Genomic DNA, 19,528 nt, shown 5'->3' on the forward strand with positions numbered 1-19,528 from the left:
TCATCTATAAATATAAAAACACTGGTATTTACCATTTTATCCTTAGAAGTTTTAACTCTCTTTAGGATTTAGCAAATCTTGTATGAAAATAGCGAATTTCAACGTTAGCCACATTCCTTAGTCAAGTAAACGATTCACGTTGTTTTAAATGTTTATGGAGATTACTTTCGTTTTTAATTTTGCTATAATGACTTTATCACATTTGTCTTCGTCGTAGTTTTGGCAAGCTCTTACTGGCAAATTCCTAAATAAAGAGCAAAAAATATGCGACACGCATTACATTTCCGATATACATACAGAACAAAAGGAACATGAGAAATAAATAAGAGATATAACTTTTTAAGATAGCCCCCCCCCCCCTTAAATTAGCACATTTTTTCATGCGTTAGAGCAGTACCACCAAATGGAAAATTGATAATATTCAGCAGGATAAAAAAAAAAAAAAAACAAGGTGTTATTATGAAACAAAAAAAAATACATTTTTTAATGCTGTGTGTGTGAGTGAGCGAGCTAAGGAGATTTTACGTATTTTTTTGATTTTAGATAATTTATTTGTTTCATATTTGCATACTCCAGAAACCCTGTTCTAAGAGAGACCAAACATGGAACTTTTTAAAGCTACTTAAGTCTTCCAGTAAATTAATCTCGAAGCTTTCTTTTTCTGGACAGGTTCTACACTTTTACTTCTCCCCTTTCTTTCTTTCTTTCTTTCTTTCTTTCTATGGGGGGGAGTCCATATTATTCCTTCCCTCTTTACTCTTTAGAATATATAAAATGATGAGTATTAGCTGTAAATTCACACATTTCTGATTGAAGAAAATATACTTCCTAACTCTATGTTTATAACTGCTATTGTGATTCAGCAGTTTACCGATGATATTTTATGCGCCGGCGCCACCGAGAAAAGATAAGCAAGCACAGGCCCCATGAAATCAATAGAAACTCCTTTAGCAAGCGATCATGTCTAAAATTCCCGGGAGAGGTCACCACCACATAATTGCAATTTCCTTCTCTGTGACAGGCACAACGATCGATTTTTACATCAATTCTTACTTCCAGCACACCATAGTGTAAAGTACATATTCATGAACATTGTGACGAGTCCGTTAACTTTTAAGTCAAGTGAGGAAATTAAGAATTTTGAAGTTGTTGACGTAGGCAACGTCATGGAGTTAAAAACTATTTGTGTCAGAGTTATTTTGACGTTAAGAGCCCGCTTAGTTAATTAGGCTTGTCAAATGGACTTATTCAAGTCCATTGGATAAGGGTATTAAGAAAACACTGTGTTTTGCTCTGGTGGAATAAGAACTGTAATCAGTTTCTCGCATACATTGCTTAATCTTTGGTAAACCACATTTTGCAATTCGTGTGTTAATTTTATCCTTAAAAATTGTAATTTTCTCTTTTGAAAGTTACTTTGTTTAAAGTGAATGAACTACCATGTCCTAGTTGTTCAGCATCCTTAATAAAGGAGGAGGAGTAATAATAAGAAACAATGCTCTTTGAAAAGTGTTAATAATTGCTAAAAATTGTTGATGCTATTTTACTTTGTTATTTTATTTTTTGTTTTTGTCTCGATGAAATCGTCGAGGCTTAGTAACACGTGTCACTGAGCAGAATACGATCCCATTATATCACCATGGCCTGTTTCGAGGTGAATAGAAATTAATGACCTCGAGAATAGAATTAGACAGCAAATTAGCGTCTCTCGAACTTAACATCGTTTTTAAACGCGTTACCTCCACACCACGTGTCTTTTTTTTTTTAAGATTTTTTTTTTAATACCAACCAATTAGTTGTCCTGTTTCATTTTTGCTCGCTTGTGGCGCCATCTAGTTGAGAAGTTTCTTATTACAAGAAACGTACGATGGCCTAAAGAATTTAGAAAATTCCCAACACTTTGTACACGTTCTGAGTTTATTATTATTATTATTATTATTTTTTTTTTTTTTGTTGTTGTTGTGTGCACTTCAACTCGTTGACACGCTGAGGGATTTATCGTCTGAATAGTTCTGGCACTTATTTGCCATCACCCTTTGCACAAGAGGAAGGGGTAATTTAATTGACGCTCTTGTGAATGGATGCACGGAATACAATCTAATCCCTCTTCAGCTGGTAGGTAGTCTTGTGCCGAGTACAAGGTCCTTGAAAGGACAATTCGCCGACGATCTCCGGGAGAAGATGAATTGAATGATATATTGATTTTAACGACTTTTTCCCCCTCGAGGGTGATGACGGAGAGCATACACAGATTGCCGAGGCAGCCTGGTGCCAACTGTGCCATTGCAGCGAAATGAAGAGGACGGTGTACTGTACTGTCGACGTACGAGCAAATGAAACATGCAGTTCTTTTGACAAGCGTGGTAGAGTTGTGTAATAAAGGTCATGCGATAGATGGAAGTCGATGTTCTGTGCATCATCGCCATTTTTCACACACCTTTCCGGACGTCATGTTGATCAATGTGTCTATTTAGGTACAGCGGTGGGGGATTATCCTGTTGGGGGGGAGGAGACTTCTCTCCCACTAATGGTGTTTTGCTGCGTAACTTTTGTGTGACGCAGTATAAACGCCCTTTGCTGACATGCATACTTTCTTTCCTTTCCTACCTTGAAATTGTGCGAAACGTAATCTTCACAAATTGAGTTCTCTTCAGTAACGTTTCATCTGGAAGTATTTGTTTCGCTTCACTGAAAACACGTTTTGCTGATTCATTTCCTTTGTGTAACGACTTTTATTTTTTATTTCAAATTTCCTTTTAAGGAATTCTGTAAGGATATTTGTTGGTTAGCCAATTCCGCATTTTAAAATAAACAAGACTTTGTATGATTTACGAAAAAAGAATGTGAGTACTGCAGATAAAATTGCTTAATATTTCCTGGTGTCCCTCCACTTCACCGAGGCTATATTTTAGACTAAGTGTTTGGTTTTATCCTGTTTGCTGATTTAATATATAGTCTTTCTTCCTCAATAAACAGTTTCGTCACATTATATTAATCGTGTTAGGTAACTGTTTACCAAAAAAAGATATCATTTCATGTTTGCCTGGTCTCTAAATTAGGGTTGTTTCAATGTCGGTTTTCTTATGTTTGTTCTTGGTGACGTCTTAACTTTCAAGGATATTAAAACACGTCATTTTGAATATTTTTTGACAGATTATCTTTTGATAAATCTTCATATATTGCTTTTAACAAAAGCACCAGAGAAGTTGAAGATAATAGTAGTAAAGTAACAGGGGAAAATTTTTATTGCACCCTATTACTAGCGAAAGACTTCTCTCTTTATATAGTACAGGTTCTCAAGCTGAGTGAGTATCCCTCAATGAGGGGCCAGTTGAAACTTAGTGGAAACGCGACGTTTTTATTCGGTAATAAAGTGATTGTGATGTAAGATTTTTCTTTTCTCGAGAATACGAAGTAAATTTCGGCTAAATATTATACGGAGAACTGTTTGAGTTTAATTCACTTCTAATTAACATATTTACTAAAATTTGTGGACAATAACTGTGGAGTACTATACTTCCCTTCTAGATATGCATACATCTTCTTTCTATAGGCTATATCTTACGTTGACGATTTATAATATACGCACCCCTTTCTTTCATTTCTTTTTATATTTTATTTCAACCGTTGTCCAATAAATTCATTTTACTGTTCATTTTTCCTTGACAAATATAACCACGCATTATTGGACATATTAAATATGTCCATAGTAGTAATGAAAGATATTTGACAAAAGCAAACAAGATGGCGTTAGGTACACAATCGTATAAACGAAAGAAAATAATAGTAATATTAAAATAATAAGAAAAAAATCACATTAGAAAGAAAGTAATATTTATTTGAAGAACTAATTGTTAGTGAAACACTATACCTTATATGCACACTGTTAAGTGTTTGCTGTTTACAAAAAAATAAATAAAATCCTCCCTGTTATCGCCTTACTTGATGGATTACTTTTCCTTCAAACCAATCCTCTGTTTTCACAACCTCGCTTGTGAATCGGCAATTAGGATCTTTTCAGCTTTGTCATGTTGGTGGCGAGATCACTGTTTGTGAGTGATCTCGCCACCAACAGTGATCAGGAATTACAAAGATTAGCAAGTGTATCAGGAAGCATGTGTTATCTCCATCGATTGCCTTATGTCAAATTTAATGATACGGCGTCTTGGACAGCGATCCATCTAGCATAATTGTTCGTCAAGAATAATGAATGGACCTGGCATTTTACTATGACAAGCGCGTGAATTGATAACGAACAGAACTAGGTTGTGTCAAGGGAATCCTTATAATAGGATTACAGTTTGATTATGCGTTTATGTGGAATACAAACCAGGTCTGATCAGTTCCGAAAATGCCCTTTGACTTCTTTCTCGTTTTCAAATCCACATCTATTTCAGCAACCTCTTGTTTTACAAATGAAACGTAGGTAATTATTATTACTTGACACTTCAAGTCTTAGGACTTATCGTTTTTGTTAATGTTTTTATTAATTAGAAACTTGTGTAGAAATATGTTCTTGCTTTGTAGATTGTAATGAAGCATTTTTGTTCACCATATGAAATTAATATAAACATTAATAAAGAAGGGGAGCAGATGAAAGTAGAGTAAAAGATAGAAAAAGCACAAGTCATCCTATACAGTATTTATTTAGGACATCTAATTACAAAAGATGGAAGATTAAAAAAAAAAAAGAGGGATTAGAAGAATTGAAAATGTGATATTAACCCTTGAATGAACTTCAAGAGAAGTAAGAAAGGAAAAATAAAAAACTAGCCTAAGAATGATTAAAATACTTTTTATAATCTGCTCTTTTCTGTCAAGCAGAAACATTGAAGAGTAAACAAGGATTAGCGCTATTGTGATGTGGACATATAGAAGAGTTGAAGATCTCATGGGCCCAGAGGGAAAGAGACGAAGTTTTGGAGATAAGGTACAGGAATGGAAATAATAAAGACCATAAAAAAAAGATACGTCGTATTGTGAGACAAAGAAAATCTTCAGAAGATTTATTTGATGGGGGGGGGGATAAGACGCCACACATCGTTTAAAAATCACGAAGGACTGACTGATTGTTCTTGAACTATGTAGACAGAGCAAAAGAATACTTCAAGATAGGTTTTTTTTTTTTTAATATTATTTATGATAGTAAACTCTTTCTGGACGGAGATGAACACTTAATAGATCTGCTTTTCCGAAATAAGAAAACTAATTTTTCCTAGAGGGCAGAATCCTATCATCCTGGTACAAGACTAGTTAACTTACCTTCGGTAGAAAAAGCCCTTATAAATGCATGATGCCATTCGAATTCATTTACTTCTCCCATCCTCCTGTTTTCTTTAATTTGTAAGGTTCTAAGATTTAAAGCTCTCTCTTAGTAAGGAGCTGCGTTGAGGTCTTAAAATTTGAAGAGAAGCTCTAAGTGATTTTGGCTAATATTTAATATAGGAGATAACTAGCAATCGAAGCAACTCTCTCTCTCTCTCCAGTTTGTAATTTAAGATTTTGAATATACAAATTTGTACAGTTAAAGGCGATGACAACGTATAATCCTAATCGGCCTTTATATCTATTTTTTTTTAAATTTATTTTTTATTGTAGTGATATACAAAGCAAGTCGGATTCATGCAATAGGAATACGGTCGATTCTGTGCGAAGTTTCATTAGGGTAAAGCAAACAATTTGTTTGCCTTTAATGCCATTTTAGGACGTACAAGTCTTGTCCTGGTGGATAGCGTTTCTGCTCTCCAGCCAATATCTAATGGATTAGATATTGGTCGCTTCGCGTGTGTATGCTTGCGAATGTGTTATTTGGAATTGCAGCCGTAGCAATTTAAGGCTAGGCTATGATGTCAGTTTTTTATACCCGTTTTCATTCCGTGTATTGTTCTGATCAGCGTTATTGTGTGAGATCAGCTAACTGACCTTTGTTGATGAAAGCCCTTAGGTTTTTCGTGTCCTCGGTTTTCGAACTCAGATCTTTCCGCCCAGAGGGGCATCGTCCAAATAGCTTGAGCTACGGGGTGGTAGATGAATTTCATTTCTCGGTGTGAGGCTGCCACTTCGCTTATTGGAAGCCCCCCCCCCGAGGTAACTAAGATTGGAAGGTTAGTATTTGTTTGTTAATTGCGTATTTTTATGGTTTAAAAATCAGTACTGCCCTGATCATTTATCAGTATGAATTACTCGGGAAGAAAAAAAAGGGTACACATAATTTATTAGTTAGTTATGCCAGCAGCTATTCAAGGCTCTTTTGTGTGGATATCAGAAAGGATTTTTTTTTTCCCTATAGACTGTGAACAATATTCGAAGACAATGTGCTGTCTGTGAATGCGAAACATTCGAAAACGTTCATGTTGAAATTTAAATAATGATTTCATTCATTGAAAAGTTTTTTGAAAAAGTCAGACCCTTGCTTAATATGAATCTAACCCAAGATGCTGTTAGCCTTCGGCGTATTAGCATTAGTAGCGTGGGTGTGCTAAAGGTTAGATAAGCCGGAAAAAATCTCGCTGTAGAGACCAAATATGGACTTTCCACTTAATGCCTCCAAAAAAAGCAAGGTCCTAGTCACCCCACATGGAACGCTGACATTCGTCTGTTACCTGAAGACATTCACAAAATATCCACGTCCATGGTGGGATTCAAATCCACACCAGATTGGAGAGGACGTGCTAACCACTTGGCCTAGTACTTATGAGATTATATGCATTTAATGTAAATTAGTAGCCTTGTTTTTCCCCAAATATTTTCTTTAAAATATTTGAAAATATGCATGATTTTAAAACATTATTTTCCACATATTTTCTTAAAATGATTTGCTTTCTTCCAGATCCTTCTTGACTTGCAGTTTAAACACCTGGAATTAGGACCAAAATATTTTCCTTAGAAGTCTCAGTGCCGTTTCAGTAAGTTTTCCTGCCACTTAATTTTCTTCGCAGCAAAGAATTTAGTTTCTAAAATTTTTTATTATTCAGTCACGAACTACATTTGAAGTGAATTAAATTAAAAAAAAAAAATGCCAGCACAAACAGTGTCGTTCCCATTTTATCTGTCATTGCGTTTCATGTTAAGTACCACGTTTTGCTTTAGTCTCAAATATGCATGCTAATCCAAACGCGTGATGATTTTTCCTCTTCTTTCCATCAAGTCTACTTAAATGTCATTTTATTTAAATATAAAAATTCCAGGATTTATAAATACCAAACTGGGTTTAATATTTAGAGCAGAGTTTCCCAGATTAGCTACCATGTGTTATAGGTTTCCGATCTCTAGACCAGGCGTGTCAAGCTCAATTGGACCGCGAGCCATTTGCCATAAAAGTATATCTCGAGTGGGCCGCAAAAACTTTTTTCGACTAAAAAAAAGCTGCACTAATTAGAATCGAAGGGAAATGAAAGAATGAGTAAAAATAAACTGGGAAATTAATAATGAAACTTTAATTTATTCTAAATAATTACAAGACATAAAGTAAATAGTATAATGATTATGACAACTCAAAAAAAAACAAAGAATATTTTTATCATATTAATATTTACAAATATAGCATTTAAATCAGATTAAACCGAAAATAAAATATTATTTGAACAAATCAGATATTTATACAGTCTAAAATAGTATAAAGTGTCATTAATGACCATTGCAAAAATTTACAGAGCCTCCTATTAGTTTGAATTTTTTTGTGTTTGTGTTGAAATAAAATACTTTATTTTTTTGGGGGGGGGGGGAGGGAAATTTCTATATTGTGGGGAATTTTTTAAATGTTAATGATAATATTTTGGGGTAAAAAATATAATTATAGTAATTTTAAGTAATTTTGTTGTAGTATTTTATTTTTTTCCCGACATTTGACAACGTTTATTGTTAACCAGCTTGCCAAAATTTGGACTAAAAGATTGAGAGCATGCGACCTTCATTATGGCAGAAAGATTGACGTCGGTTAGTCTTGATCTGTGGGCTGTTTTGTTACCTTTCATACATGAGAGTAATTGTTCGTATAAACAGGCGTTTCCAAAATAACATGGAATATTTGCTGCAAGCTTTTTTATTTCCGTATATTTTTGAAACACCGAGTTCTTGGTATTTCGCTTTTAGAATGGAATCATTTGGGAAATCAATAAGTTCCATTTGAATACAAATAGGAGCTTTTTCGAAATTAACGGAAAAAGGACCCGTTTAAAGCGAAAAAAAAAACTTCTTGCTTCTTAAAACTTTAAATCGCCTATCCAATTCTTTTTTAATATTTTCTAGTTTGGGACAAACAATTGAGAAAAGGTAAAACTTTGATTCTTATTGTTCAGCTGTTCACACATAGGAAAGTAATTTAGAATATTCTCTTTTAAATGATTTTGAAACAAAACTAACTTACATCTAAAACTTACCAGTGCATCATACATGTGTGTTATTAACTAATTTTTCCCCTGAAGTTTGACATTTAAATCATTCAAATGTCCTGTAATATCAACTAAGAATGCTAGATCTTGTACCCATGTCTTTAAGAAATACAACATCATGATTTTTCATTTCTAGGAGCAATTTTATATTTTCTAGAAAAAAAAAAAAAAAGAAGAAGCTTTTTAGAACTTTATTGAAAAGATAACGAACGAATCTCTGTGTAGCCCTTCAAATTCACTCTCCAAGTCTTTAAAAAATTATGCAATCTGACGGTGATTGAGGGATCGGATGAAGTTCACAGTATTTGTCACAGCCGTGAGTACTCCGCTCATTTCCAATATTTTGGAGCACAGGACCTGCTGATGAATAATACAGTGGAAAGATTGCAGTTTTGGAATGTCTCGATACATTTGTGAAATTGCGACATAAGTTTTTATTATTACAATTATATTATAGCAGGTCGTTGCATCCATATTGCAACTGTAAATGTCGTATGAAATCGAATGTTTGTATCTTTCCCTTGAGGCGTCACGGACCGCAAGAAATTGGTTTGGGGGCCGTCAGTTTGACACCCTTGCTGTACACGATCCTAGAGTTGCCTCGCCTCTTTTGGTCGTATATTTTGGCTATTTCTTAGAAAATTGCTGGGCCAAGGTCATCGGTGCGGTGCCGTTCAGAAATGAAGTTATTACTATTCGTCTGTTTGCAATGAGGAGCGGTGTGATTACTGTTCATTTGAATATTTCCCGTTCGCTGAAGCTAAGAATTCCTAGAAATTTCTACTCCCCCCGCTCCTTCAATCCCCCAGCTTTTAAATGGTATTTTACGATAGTAACCGGTGTCACTGGCATACCTTATACATATGCTAAGCTTTTGAAAACTATAAAATTCGTTATCCTTGGATGTTATGGCAAACGCTTATCGTGCTGAATTTGCCTTTCTGAAATGAATTAGACATTAACAGGCATCTGTTCTAATAGAGGGAAATGAAGGTCGAAACAAAAAATAAACAATCACGGCTTTCTAAAGGTCCATTCACAGCGAAACGCATATTCCACTCGATGAAAAGCTTCAGCGCACGCACTAAGAAGGGATGTTTGGAATAACAGGCGTGAATAGAAACCGCAAAGAAGAATGATTCGAAGAAGGCATTTTTGTGTGGAAGAGAAAAAACGATAAACAATTAAATAAATCATATGAAAAAAATAAAGAAAAATCCAATAATCGTTAAAAGGCAATACATTCAACAAATGGCAAAAAACGAGAGGAAATAAAATGGACCAAAAGAAACTTCATAAATAAAATGACACTAAAAGTGAAGCAAAAGAATAAAAAAAAAAAAAAAAAAAGGGAGAGAGAGAGAGAACGGTCACACTCGAACCTAATTTTCAGGAGGATCGAAATAGCCAAAGTTGCTCTGGTCCAAGTTTTTTTTCTTGGCGGGGGGGGGGGGATGTATAAAAGGGATTTCCTATTTCGAGGGTTCTTAGAACTCCTGTCATCATTTCCGACTTCCGAAAAAAATCCAAAAAAAAAAAAAAATACGAAATCGATTTGCTCTTTAGATTCGTCTTCCTCATCTCAGTCCATAATGGTTTCATCGTTTAAAAGGAATCTGGTCATTTCCCCTCCCGTTCTTTTCCTTCTATTGTCGTTTTAGTGACTTTATTTATGATTTCGTTGTTTCGTGAGATTTTTGTCAGCACCACGATCCTCCTTCCCTTCATGTTCTGTTTTTCAATTTATTTTTTTTATATTTTATTGTTTCATATATTGTTCAGTCTTCTAAATTTTTTTTATGGCTTATTTACTCTCTGTTGCTTACATTCCACCGATTTTTTTTTTTTTTTTTTCATTTTCAGAAAGCAGAATTGGGCAGTATAATAAATTTTGGTAAGAATAGATCGTCTTTGTTGATATTAAACTGAGAGTTAGTTTTTTTCCAACAATTAGCTATGTTTAAACATTACTAGAAAGAAGTCTTCCATCATTGCTGGAGGATTCATTGAAACTGACATCAATAATTAAAAAGAGAATAATTTGCTATACAGCAAGTGTTGTTCCAATCAACAACATTGAAGCCGAACCTGGTTTTAGTCTTCACTTCGATGACTGCTCAGACTCCTGGAAAAACCTTTAATATTCCATATGAAAACGAATCCATCGAATCATTTCCTCTCTTTTGGTGATTATTATTATTACGTAATGACACCTCCCATGAGTTCAAGGACTCATCGCAGGAGGACACCTCACTACACACAACGCCACCTGCCCCCTACTAATATTATTTTTGGTTTGGAAATTGCGCGTGTGCGTGTATACTCTGCCCGATTTGTCTGTATAATGGATGAAAAAACAAGTTTCCTGGCGGGGGCAAACTCTTTCACCTGTGTATGAGATCGACCTTAAAAAAAAAAAAAAAAGACGAGAAACGAATCCAGGCTTTTCCAGTGTAAGGGCACACTGTTCCGTCGTTGTTCTAATTGCGCTGTGGAGGCTCTTATTATAGTTTATTTTGCATTACCGTCTTCATTTAATTTCACAATCTAGCGGATATGCAAACGAAATTGTTCAGAATTGAAAAATCATACATTCTGTCACAATGCATCTCATAGTTTTACTACTGGTGGCCCTTCCCGATTGCTATCTCTTAATGTATTTTATTTTCACACATTTCTTGTTGATCTAATAAAGCGCTTCGTCAAGTTGTAATAAAGATTTCGTTGCACTGCATTGAACTGGAATAAGGTCGGGATGCATGTTCTCTTCAAATAATTGAGTAGCGTGCAGCCATTGCCACACTCGCACAGCGTCCTTGGACTTCAGGAGAAGTAGCAGTAACCGTTTTGCAGGCCAACTATTTGCGAAGTGCTTTTCCTTACCGATTCCGTTCGCCGGCGATTTAATGAGAATCAGCAAAATTCTTAAGTATAATAGCGGCTAATATCAGCATCCTCATTAGCATCATCTTTCATTGACGTTCCAAGTGTATGTCAAACAGCAGAGGACTAGCAAGTCAAACGATTGCCAAGAGCTCTCTAAGAGTGGCTTTTATTATTTTAAAATAGCATTTATGGCGATATTAAATCGTGCATTTTGTTCGTATTATGTGATCTCACGCATTGTCATTTAAAAGCGACTGTTATGTACACTTGTCATGCAACTTTAAATTGCATTTAATATTAAATCAGAAGTATGAATTATCGAGAAACATGCTTAAGTAGGGCCATTTTGATAAAATGTACTGGTTGGTAAAGTATCTTTGTATCTATGCATGATATTTGTAGATAAATAAATGCATGACAAAAACATCATTTACTAACCTTCCATATAATTAACTTCTCTTTATATATGTTCCGTATTATGAGTAGATTTACAAAAGTAACGACTAAAAACATTCCATTTGTAAACTTTCAAATTTAATCGAAAGATAGTTCCTGGCACGTAGATTCAATTGCTAATTCTAATTAACATAAAAGATAATCAATCGTTAACTGTTTCCGTTTTATTATATGTTTATACCGTAAGAATCTTTTAATAAATATGGTAAAAAAAAAGCATGAATACAACGAAGACAATTTTCATCCTCTTATGCTAAATACTACTTGCATAAGCTAGTTGAGCATTCCGCTATACTTACAGGATTATATACGAAGTACTGTATAATAAAGGAAACTCTAGGTTGCGTGCATTGCATTCTTTGCAGAAATAATTCAATTCTAATGTCGTGACGGTCAATAAAATGCAAGATACCCTTTAGCTGAGGGTGATCTTACTTTCCCTTTACTTGATATCGAAGTGAAAGGCAAACTTTTAAGTTTGTCTATCCTTGTTTGTAAGTTCGATTCGTGATGGGGGTGTTTTAGCGGCATGGGAAGAGCAGATTTCGCTTTTCCCGATATGAAGCATTATTTATAATGATCATTGGAGTGAACTTGTGTCGTTGAAAGAGACGTGTGACTGTCTCCCAAAGCACTTTCCTGTAATTGTCGCACTGATTGATTGGTGATGCTCCCCGTTTTTCCAGTTCTTTATGGACGCTTTTCCTCAATTGTAACATTCTGCCAGAGTTGCTCACACGGATGTGATGGGGAGATACTAATTGGATTTCCCGCTCTTCTCTTCCGTTTCTTCCAGGATCTCTCTATCTCTGACCCTCTCGTCGTGTGTGTGTGTGTGTGATATTGATTTGTGTGCAGCTGTACGCATACAGTGGGTGCCTTGACGGATTTGTCACAGTGTGTAACACTCTTGTTTCAATGATCAAAAAGCTTTCATTTTATTTTTGTGCAGTGCATATTTATTTCTTCGAAAGCATAGGCCTAAAATTTTGAAAATAGTTGTAATTATATGGCATAGCATTGTTTTCGTTTAGAAAAAAGTATCGGATTGAAGATAATGTAAATCAGAGTCCTGTCAAATCTGTGCGAAGTTTTAAAAATATTGCAACCGAACTTAAACATTTTTGTCTTCCGTGATAAGATATATTGCGTGTGCAGTGCCATACAATATCATGTTTTGAGACGCTGTATGTATATATATATATATCTTGTTTTTTTTGTTTATTTTTGTTTATTTTTGCTCTTATTAATTTCGAATGTTTCGTAAAATATACTCAACCTCAGAAGTCTGAAGCACACAGCATCAATATGCGTTTGCCTCACCATTCCCCCCCCCCCCCCCATTATTTACTAAATGCCGTAATCCCTAGTTATGTCACGTAGGTCATATGTGTTTAAGAAAATTTTCTATTCGAAACTTTTTCGTGCACCCGAAGAGACATAATCAGTGCACAGCATGTGATCTGAAGGTCAGTTTGTTGGAGAATTGAGAAGAATGTGGGTTTTGTCCAGCATTGTTAGAATCCCCACCCTTTTCAGCTAAAGAGCGAATTAGTCTCATACGGAGGTGTAGGTTTCTCTGCAGGAAATTTAAACAAAAGAAAAAAAAAAGAGGGGGGAGATCAGAAGAATACATACAAGTCACAGACAAAATAGTCGCTGGTGTCGTAGTCTTAGTTACTTTGGTTTAATCAAGTAATAACAGTTTTAGAATCGTTTTCAGAGAAGTGTCTTCATGTACACTTCGACGATGTAGGGAACCGATTGGTTAAAAGATTAGAAAGAGAGAAAATATGAACAGCTGATCGTTAGATCATTATTAATCCAGATTAAAATTTGTAAGTTGTTCTACAGTTTGTTCCGATATGAAAATCATTGCGATCGTAACCGAAGTTCGATAGAAAATTACGTTCAGTGTTAATATTATATTTGTTCTGATATATCAAAGCTAAAGCGTCTTTAGAACAATAGTTCTCTCTACGATCTTGACTGAAAAAAAATAATTGCTAACTCCTTTTCCACTGCGTGTTTTCATACGAAGAATTGACGTACGGTATTTCAAGGAGCCGGCACATTACTTAACGATAGCAAAATTTATATAAGCGACTGTTGATGTTTCTTAAGATGAATCGTCCAGACAATCTGATATGAATTCCTACTGGCGTGTGGTCTTATCCCTGTAAATGTCGCACCACCGTGCTGCATCCCATTCGCTTTTGAACCAAACAACTTTGATGTCATATTTAGCAGTAAAATAAACTGACCTTGTAACGAGATTTTAAAAACAGAATCTTGCAGGGATCCGGCTACGCCCATCATGTCCAGATATAAACAGTTGTTTCTTACGCGTACTTAAAAATAGTTCTTATGGAGGCAGTCGTGCGCGAAATTGTGATATTTTCGTGCTGCCATCTGGGGAAAGGCAAGGAACTGAGCGATAACATGCTAGTTATTTTTCTGCTCTCTCGCTCTCTCTCTTTCTCCCCTCCGAAGATCTATTAATACAGCTTGGCTGTGACAGGTAGGAGGCATTTATTACAATTGTTAAGTTGACGTGTTCATAGCCAAAGAAAGACGTTGTTTTAATTGCAGGCGCTGAACGTGAACTCTCCTGTGTGATGTGCGGGCTTTTGTGATAGGTTACTTCCGCCTTCTTTATTTTACTCAGCCCGTGCTGCAGTTTACTCAGCGGTTAAGTTGTCGATATCTCTCCAGGGTCATCTGCTGGGGTTATTGACATTAGTTCCCGCTCTTGAATTCAATACTGCGGATTGCCAACCGGTTCATTCCGGCTGCGGGGATGTTTTTGTTTGAATTATGGCCAGCGGTTTGATCATTAAAGGCTAAATTTACGAATTTTCCCGCAGCTACCTGGCGGGCGGGGATCGCAAATATTGCCTGACAGTTGCACACCTGCATATTTTTTCCCTCCCCATACTCGAAGCCGTTGAAGACAGTTTGGAAGGGTCATGCAGATAACATCTGAAGGGGATGAAACATAATTAAACTATGGGACATCGTTTCGTTTATGGAAATTACTTAACTCTATACAGCTATTACGAATTCGTTTCCTGACGTCTTTTTATTGTCATTATCGCACCAACAGGCGATCTTGGATCACCAGAAGTTGCAGTGACCTTGGTCTCCTCCTTTCTCACACTACTTCGAACTTCATCTTGCTTATTCATATTTAATTAATCAACTGTTATTTTAATATTATACACGAAAATCTAATATTTTCGACAGTTTGAAATAAACTGTTTGACAGTTTGCGCACAACATGCACAGATATTTTGTTGCATATTTGTTAATACGGGTATTGTTCGGAATATTTTATCTTTAAGCGTCGTCAATCATGAAGCATTTTGCTTAAATAGTGTATTTTAAATATCTGTTCACCTGTCCAGACCTTTGCTATATCGTGAGATTTGATGATGAGAAATAGAGATTTAAGGGATTCTTTTGTATTTGCGATACGTCAGCCTGCATAAACTAAACAAAAGCCAACAACGTTTAAGTATAGTTTGGCCAAAAAAAAAAAAAAAAGCATTTTTCACTTCCTCCTGAAAATTCAGTATTAGTAATCGTTGACTGCGCATGTTTCTTTCTTTCTTTCTTTTTTACTTCTTTTGGGAAATAAGATTTTAGTAAAACATGGTATTTTTTATGTCGATCCCACTCACAAAAGGGTATAATTTTAATCATGCATCGGTTTCTCTGCTCCACAGACTAAAGATGGAACTTTTTAAAGCCGTTTCAAATCTCCATTGAGCAGGATTTGGGTCTCACATTGACGACGAAAATTGTCTACCACCTAAGACATCGGCAGCCATTCCATGTGCATGAATCACAAATTCAAAAATTATTGTTATTATTACGTGACACCTTCAAGGAGTCCAAAGACTCTTCGAGGGAGGGCACCTGCTCTACAGCTTATCTCCACCAACTACAACTAACCGCAACTACACCAACGCCATCTACCGCCCACCACCACTGGTATTTCCACAGATAATCAAAAACATCCATGCCCACTGGGGGGATTCGAACCCGCAGCCTTTTGGCTGGAGAGCGGATACACTAATCACTCGGCCAACCAGGCCGGCTTTTATCTGCGAGCTTTTAGTATTATGATGCATCGTTTAAAGTAAGGAACTTCCTCTTTTGAATTAGCACTTCCTGATTCACTTGAACAACACCAACACAGACGACGTGGTATCGATTAGTTTAGCTTATGTCAAGAAAAATAATATCCTTCCTTTAGCTTTTTAAAGTTCACAGAACAATCGGAAATGATGGTCTACCATAATACGTAGCTAACGAAAGAACCACAGTTCATGAATTACTTAGCGAATACTCAAATCCTTGCCTTCATTAATTTCTTTAAAATGAATTGAGCATTCACAATTTTGATAATTATTTATTCAATTTTTTTTCATAAATTTTGTCTGGCTTTGAGTCCTTTACTTGAAAGAACGTCAAATAAATTAAATCCAGTGTTTTTAAGTTCACGCTACTTCTCTGCACTTCTGCTTCCGTTGTTCGTTAACTGTGTCTGCGTTCCTTAATTACAAACCACTTGACACTTCCGCGTGCGTTTTAACCCTTCGAATGGAGTGGAATAAAGTTCCCTTGTGAAAATAGTTCACCATCCTCAGTCTCTCTCTCGATTGCATTCTGACTCAGCTATCGGTCAGCCAGACGGGCGACACCGATGCACTTGTGATATGAGCAGTTTGGGATTTAAGGAATTTGCTTCCTGCTAAAACTCCCTCTCTTCAAGGACACTGTCAAGGATTTCATCGATTCTCCTCTCCGAACGATCTTAATGCTGTGTGTAATTGACGTCAGTTTAATGCGCACGATGGAGAACTTGTGTTGGATTCTGTGCTTTCGAGGTGTTAAGCCATCGCGATGCACATGCGTCTCGCTTGACATGTTCGGGAACTTGGTTTTCCTAATCCTGCTAATGGTGTTTTTCCACAGAGTTTGATGTCTTTAAATGATGTTGAAACAAACAACAGATCGAACCTGAGCACGGATGGTCGGTTTCGTTTATTTAGAAACCAGAAAGGATAGTTTTACTTCTAACTATACTCCGTTTTCGAACAAATTTGGAGGTATCTTGTGATTTCACACGTTATTTTAACTTATCGGCAATTAAACCTTTTTGGCGAAATGTGTGAGAACAATTTTAAAAATACCGTACTTCTTACGCTTTCACTGGTGGGCATCATATACCAACGTTAGACTTTTGCAGAGAAAAGAGAATAAATGCAATAGTATGTAGCCATGATGTGTTGTTTGGTTTTTAAATTAGACTGGTCCGCCATAGCTTTTAATATTACAAATAATGCTCTCAAATTAGATATAAGCCTTTCTTTTGATAATATTGCATTGCTGCAATCAGCACGGGAAATGTTGTAGAGCCTCTAGTATACGCGGGTTGCATGGATGAGTTCAAGTTTGTGAAAATTAGAAGTAATTTTAGAGGATTTGATTTTTATGAGTGCAGATCGCCCCCCCCCCCCCACCGGAACGATTGTACGGCTTTTCTAAAGAACAGAGAGAAACTATGGTATGCAAAAATTTTATTTGGACCTAAATGATGTTGCGCATGTCGCCAAGGCATCTAAGATCGTGATGCGAGTATGTTACGTCTATCATTGGGGTGTTCTCTAGTCGGTTGGTCTTTCTAGTAGGAGTGGAATTCTTCAACTTCCCATGTTGAGTCAGATAGGCTAATTCCCCTGAGGGTGGAAGGCCCTTTTAAATATTCCTCTTGTCTTCAATAGGATTCCAACCCAGAAGACGCGTGTTTTTCAGATTGAGCTATTGAACCGGTTTTGGCTATGAATAGATACGAAGTTGCAAGTAAAGGATTTCCACAACATAATGTTAATATTTTAGATATAAATATTTTTCGCACCGAATTAAATTAATCTATGATAGTTACTCGCCTGCTGTGTGCATACGCACCCTGCCATTCTATCACTAGATGTCAAGTTGGACGATAATCCAGTAAAAAAAAAGATGTCTTTGTGATAGGCAACATTTCAGGCGGTGATTCATATGCAGAGAATTAAACAAATCTATCACGTTAATTCACTTCATGAGGAGTGTATCAAGTTTGAGATAATCAGTTTAAAGAAACTGGCTATGAAATTACTTTACTGCAGTACTTCCCTTCTTCTCATCCCCTAGAACTTTGGATGCTCATTTCCTGAATCGGTGGTAAGGTAGAAAAGGAACCTTTTCCTGGTCATCTTTTAGTCCCGTCCTTATAGCATTAGATTTTATTTTCTTTGAGGTAGGGTTACTTAAATGATAAAATGCAGTAAAGCATCACAGTGACTTTACTGCAGTAGTTCAGAGGCAAAATTAAAATGTTGGAATAGAGTGCAAAGGTTATGTTTCGGGCTGTGGTAAGCTAACCTACACTTGGAGCTCCAGTTGAACTTAATCATCTCCCCCCCCCCTCCGCACGCATGCACACACACATACAACGTTTTGCTATACCTTAATTTTTTCCTAATGTATATTTGCATTTAAAATGCAGCCATTGTTTTATAGAAATCATGTATGGTAGAATATTAGCTTTATGTTCCAAAGATTGTGAGAGGGCCAGTCTTTTTTTTTTTTTTTTTTAAATTTGAGATTGTGCAAGTTTTTTTTTTTCCTACGATGTTTATTTTCCTGATTTCACCATCATGAGCATTCACAATTTTTTAACGGAAAACGCTAAGGCTGTTGATTCTAATTTGCCAATATTATTATTGGCAAATTAGAATCCTTTATTCTAATTTATTCTTTTATTAGAATCCTTTATTCTAATATAAAAATTTATTCCTTTCCTACATACATAATTTGCAACTCAACGCTAAGTAAAAAGCTTTCCAGAATTGTTCCCTTGTTAACATATGAGAATATCTGCATATATACTGAAAATGACCCAGCAATATGGATATATCTGGTCTGTAATTTCCTTGCCTAGTCGCCTGGAGCTAAAAGAAGTTATGTTGCTATTTTTGACTTCGATTGCGGTAAGGGAAAAATCCATTACGCCGTTATAGGATTCAAAAATCTCGCGCGCGCAGAAAGAGGTCACCATTCTTCCCTTCTCAAGCAGACTCCTTCGGTTACGCTTCCGATTTACTCGAGAGCTTGTTTTACTGTAATTTGAGAGAACCAGAGCCGCCAGTAATTTAAAGTCTGTGACGTAAGTCGGCAGGCGGCCTCCACCCGCTAATGAAGAAGAATGGAGTTCGTGGACCAGTTTTGCTGCTAATAGTGTGCTGTTGTCCAGCCGAACAAGAAAGTCGATTCTATCAGCCGTCATTAGAGCGAATGGCTTGCTGTTACAGGCCGCAACCCGCTTAGGACTATTGTCAGGAGATCCTCCCGGCCATCAACCAGCAGGTGAGGAACGTGAGAACATTCATGTGACGTCATAAGTACCAGTGAGTAACTCCATATATTGCACGGATATCTAAATAAGAGTGAACAGGTTCAGGAGATTTTCTCATGATTATTCTTCTGTTTTATCTGCATGAAATAGAGCATTTTTCTCCTTTCACATAGCTTCGTATAACTTCTTTGAGTAGAGTGTTATTTCCATATTTGTTCTTACATTTGGCACTTTTGTTGTGTGAAGTGTTGCAGTTGTACTAAAGAAGGCAAATGTGTGTGGACTGCTCAATTAGACATCCGTTTTTTTTTCACTAGACAAATTTTCTCTGTAAGAATTGCCTGATCTTTGCATTTCTCTAGAGTACTGTTTCTTTCTTTCTTTCTTTTTT

At 36.1% G+C, this 19,528-nt stretch overlaps 1 protein-coding gene across 3 annotated transcripts in view; it reads left to right on the forward strand.

Annotated features, from left to right (window-relative positions):
* Positions 1-19,528, forward strand: part of LOC150108163 (uncharacterized) — a 461,861-nt gene that overhangs the window by 122,850 nt on the left and 319,483 nt on the right. For all 3 annotated transcript variants that reach the window (XM_090390618.1, XM_090390617.1, XM_090390619.1), the window contains exon 2: positions 6,830-6,905. The gene's annotated coding sequence lies outside the window, so the exon portion shown is untranslated. The remainder of the gene's footprint in view (positions 1-6,829; positions 6,906-19,528) is intronic.

The sequence above is a fragment of the Typopeltis vanoorti genome, chromosome 3 (genome assembly GCF_054136105.1).
Source record: "Typopeltis vanoorti isolate ZY-2024b chromosome 3, IOZ_Tvanoo_1.0, whole genome shotgun sequence".
In the NCBI taxonomy this organism is placed as follows: domain Eukaryota; kingdom Metazoa; phylum Arthropoda; class Arachnida; order Uropygi; family Thelyphonidae; genus Typopeltis; species Typopeltis vanoorti.